General features: G+C 42.6%; 1 long non-coding RNA gene across 1 annotated transcript; it reads right to left on the reverse strand.

Moving 5' to 3' along the window:
• Window positions 1-954: 954 nt before the first annotated feature.
• LOC119890192 lies at window positions 955-4993 on the reverse strand. The gene is made up of 2 exons (XR_005442198.1): window positions 4549-4993; window positions 955-4100 (listed from the first exon to the last, which is right to left on the reverse strand). It is a non-coding gene; the product is annotated as an uncharacterized LOC119890192 (long non-coding RNA).

Raw genomic sequence — 4993 nt, forward strand, 5'->3', positions numbered from 1 at the left:
TCACCTATGGAAACAGGAAGTCACTGTAGCATCACAAGCTAGCATAGCTTCCCAAAAGATTCTTCAATCTTTCTACTATTTATTTTTGTCTGCGTACATGAAGAGAAATCTGTATTTCAGAGTTAGTCGTACTCATACAGTTTATAATGAGAGGGAAATATCTCATTTGCTCACTTAGTCAAATGTTATTAATGTAACGTTTCATTATTTGAGGTCTGTTGTGTTATTTTAAGATAAATGTGATTTAAACAGCATTATTAAACATCAAGTTTCAGGTTAAAGATGTTGAGCGTGCTCCATATTACTCTTTAGATATTAGCATGCTAATTATAGCTTTGTCAGTAGGTTCAGTTAGCTAACAGTTTCACCTGGGAGGCAGTGGCTGTAAATATTTAGTGACAACTTCTCTAGGTAAGTGATGTCAGTGATATCTCACTGATGTCACTTCCTGCAGTGACTCACCTGAGGCTGTGGTGGTTGTAAGAGTGGGTCGGGTTCGTTCAGCTAAAATTCCTGTAACTTAATGACCTTGATTCAGATCCATAAAACCCCTCCCCTACTACCTCCTCCACCCCACCACTCCCCCTTTATCACTGGCTGTCTAGATAAATATTAGCAGACCAGTAATTAAAACGGCTCCTTTAGGGCGGCTGTGGCTCAAGAGCGGGTTGCCCGTTAATTAAAGTTTAAGGTTGCCGGTTCAATCCCAGGCTGCATGTCAAAGTGTTCTTGGGCAAGATACTGAAGTGGCGGCTTCAGTATGGTGGCTGTATGATGTTAGTTTCTGTCTGAGCACTGAGCTCAGTGTGTGAATGATGAATGCGATGTAGTGCTCAAAAAGACTAGAAATGTACAATATAGAGCTGTACAAATATGGAGCATTTACATCCTCCAGTCCGACATCTGCTCCCACTGAGCCCCAGTCAGTTAAAGTGAGTTAAAACTCTTAAAACCTTAAACTAATAAAATAATCTCTTTATTTTATACCACATTTCATACATAAAATGCTTTGAAAGCTCAAAGTGCTTTATGTTCATGAGCACTTAAACCAATAAATAAAGCTTAAAATACAGCAGCATGCACAAACACAGGTATTAAAACAGAAAAATGTAGCAGACCGGGCTATAAAATCTAAACACACTTTTATTTATGCATTTATTTACCAGTTAAAAGCAAAAGCATAAAAGTAGGTTTTGAGTTGCTCCTCATCTGGAGGAGAGACGGTAATTACATTACATTACATTTCCTCTGAGCATGGAGGGGCCTACAACTGCATTTCATTGTGCTCTATAATGACAGCAAAACTTAACCTGAACTCGAAGCTGGACCAAATCAGTCAACAAAAGTGAAACCGCTGATGAACTTCAGTACAAATATGTGGATCAAAACAGGAAGTCAGTTCTGTGACAGTCAGATTCAGCTCTTTGACACACAGAGGACTGCTCAGTGTTAAAGCTACTACTGGAGAATCAACAACTTTTATAGAGAGTTTGTGCATGTAACAGATCAGAGATTATAATTTCATAAATGGCATTAGTCCCCTCAGTTAAATTTTTTATATATATATATATATATATCTGATCAATAAAGAGAAACACACATGAGTATCAGAACACGCCAAAACATATCTATCCATTGTTTAGCCTGCACATACTCTTCACGGGCTGACCTGCGTCGACGTGTCCGCTGCCTCATTTCGCTGTGTTGACGAGACCCAACTCTCCAGAAAAGCACAAGTTTGATCACATTTACTCACCACATCAAGGCTTTTGTATCTTTGACTACTTCCTGTTTGGACGGCGTTCAAGCCCATTCTCATTCCCAGGGCGTCAAATTCCTATGCTTTGTCATGTCCTTCGGCGGCTGTTGCCCAGAAACTGGACTTTTACCAAGGAGACCAGTGTGTTCGTTTTCCATGTGAAAGACTTGACCATGAAGCCCTGCACATATAAAAATGACGCTAAACTGAACCCAAGGCGTCAAAGAGCAACCGCAAGGGTTGACTGAGCGTCCATGTGTGACCAGTTGGGATGCGAACGGTTTGGGCGTTTCCAGGCGTCAAATGACATCGGGCATCTAACATAGTGGTTCGTGACACAGTTGATATGTGTTGCGTTACCTACTAATTGTAAGATCGGTGGTTCGATCCCCGGCTCCTCCAGTCTGCAAGTCGAGGTTGCTGCACCAATGTGCCAGTTTACCTCCCGGTTCATGTTAAGGTCAGAAAATACAACATGTTGTCTTGACAATGGACAAAGGACCACAGCCTCCGACCTTAGAGATGCTGAATCTCCTCCTGGCTGCTTCCCATTTGTTTGCAAACTGACCCAGTGTGCTGGATGGAGGTCATGGACTCCATTACATTAACACATAGTCATTTCGCTGACGCTTTTATCCAAAGCGAATTACACTTGCTATATATGTCAGAGGTTGCACGCCACAATGGTGGATCTGTCGCAGTGGAAATTGAACGCAGATCTCCCACATCAACGGTAAGTGTCTTATCCACTGTTCCACTGTTCCACCACCCTCCAGCCAGAACCACACAATCTGCAAAAAAAGCAGATGTGTAATACTGATGTTACAAATCTGGACATTCAACCGCTTCCACGCTCCTTCAGAGAATACAAACAAAGATCTTATTCTGCTAACGTCCCGGTGGTTCGTAGTAACGCCAAAGGGGACACACTCTACGCTGTTTCCACAGAAGCACATGCAGACTGGATGGGCAAACTCCTCTGACCCCTACAGTATCCTTGCAAAACTAAAAGGCTGCAGCTTTTCGTCCATGCACCGTAGTTGTGGTGGTTTCAGCATGTTTCAGCAGGCATCTTCACCAAAGAATGAAAAATATAAAAATAGGTGAACAAGAGGTCAATGTGGTGACAGACAGCTGAATACAGGCTGCAGAGCTCAGTGTTCAGCATTAACCTCTGACTGTTTGGCTCTGATCAGCTGGACTCCGCATTATTTCCCTTTGTTATGTACCACAAAGCTTTTCCACTTAAAGAGGAAACTCCTGCGGACGGAAATGATGTTAATGGTGAATGGAAAGCTCTATTGTTCACAGCAGCAGAAGGACCTGATGATGGACTCTCTCTTTATTTTTAGGAAAATATCTTGAAACCCTGTCATTACAGACTGATTCCTGTTCAGATCAGTAACTTTTCATTTTCCTATAATTCCTTAATATTTCTGCTGCAGTATATTTTTTTGGTCTTCCTCTAATGCTGGCGGCTACATAGAGAATAACTGGGCCGCTGTTGAGTCCAGTTCGCCCATCCCAACAATCGCAGGGGCCACAACAGAGCTGAGCAGGAAGCGTCCCCAGTGTGTTGGGTATCTGTTCTAAAACATATAAAGCTGCTGATTCCCTCTTCTCAGCCTCGAGTTTATCCAGTTTGATTCCCTCCTATTTTGTTCTTCTGCACGAAACACAGCGCACACAAGGTCAACCAGCTGACGACAGCCATGTTTGTTTCCGTCACATTTGATCACATGAGATTCTGTGATATCACAAGTCCCCGAAACCGCCACTCTGAAACCGTTTAGTAGAAACGCAGAGTGTGTGGTCCTTCGTCTGGTGTGTGCGTTCTCAAGATTAAAATGTTAAACGGTTAGTTCTGCCGTTATGTCTGTGGTGTCCCACATTTTTAAAATTGGTTTGAAAAGTTTGAAAATCCTCTAGTGAGCACCAGGCATTAGTGGAGAAAGGAGGCAGCTGTAGAGGATCTCATTTATGAGATTTCAGACAGCATTTTGGCTTTAAATTAAGGTAGAAACTTTTTCAGCAAGATAACCTTTAGTATTTGTCCAGCAATACTGTGTGAAACAAACACACAGACTGCACTTCTGTATTTGTTGGTTAATAATCAGTTTACATGACGTTTCCAGGTAACTGCCGTTGTTTGATGGATGACACACACCAGGTGTTGTGGATCACAGACAGTGATCTCGCTGATGAAGACTGTGTTCCTGCTGAGAGGTGAAGGGGTTTATGCAGTGGTGTAATCCAAAGGAATGTGAACTGGACTTCATGCTACCCTCTCAGGGAGGAACCTCTATCTCAGCCTGTGTTGCTGTGGTAACACAATCAAAAGCTGTAAATAATCAGAGATATGTGAAGTTAAGCGCTGACAATTTTAAAAAAAAGTGGAGGCAGGACAGGAGACAGTGAGGCAATTTGATTGGATGGGAGATGCAAGCAGAAGCGTAAGATCAGACTGTTCTCAAGTTTGGCCACTTGAGAATCAGCTCCATGCTACACACATTTGTAAAACAAAAGAGTTTCCTGTTGTGTGAGGTGTAAAAGCAGTTTGGGGATTAAACCACAGATTGGATGAATAAACGCCGATCAGCCAATGAGCTTGCGTTCTCACAGCAGCAGGTGGATGGAGAAATGCAGCAAGTCAGGGATTATTTTGATCAGTTTCTGTAAATTACAACACGTCCTCAAACCTAAAGGACCAAATTGATTGTCTATTGTCCCAAAACATGTATGAAAGTACCAGCTACTGTAATGTGGCGCAACTTTGATGGGACACTGACCTGAAACAGGGTGAGTGACGTCACTACTGTTGCTGCTCCAGGCCGTCGAAGCTTTCTATGGAGCTATGGAAGACCGAATGGCTGAAGAGACCAAAGTCGTCGTCGAAGGAAGGAAGGAAGAGAAAGACGGGGAGTAACGAGCAAGAGAAATATGGGTCTGTCTTACTCACAGGCGTGAGAACAGATGCCAAGCTGGGCTTTTTTCTGTTGGACTAGGCAGTGATAACTCATTAGCGGCTCGCTGTGGCTTGTTGTTGCTCCTGCTTGACGTCGGCTGTCAGTAATATCGCTGTTGTGAAGTCACATTTCCTTGATGTTTTGTTGTTAGCAAAGTTGGTACGGCTTTTAAGTATTCAAACACGTGGTTAACATTGTGAAACAGTAGTAGTTTAGTTAGTTTTAGGAAAAGCCTGAAGACACACCACACAAGTAACGCTATTTAATT

This window comes from Micropterus salmoides, unplaced genomic scaffold (assembly GCF_014851395.1).
Source record: "Micropterus salmoides isolate LMB-PRFRI ecotype aquatic unplaced genomic scaffold, ASM1485139v1 Ms_hic_scaffold_6, whole genome shotgun sequence".
NCBI classification, from domain to species: Eukaryota; Metazoa; Chordata; class Actinopteri; order Centrarchiformes; family Centrarchidae; genus Micropterus; species Micropterus salmoides.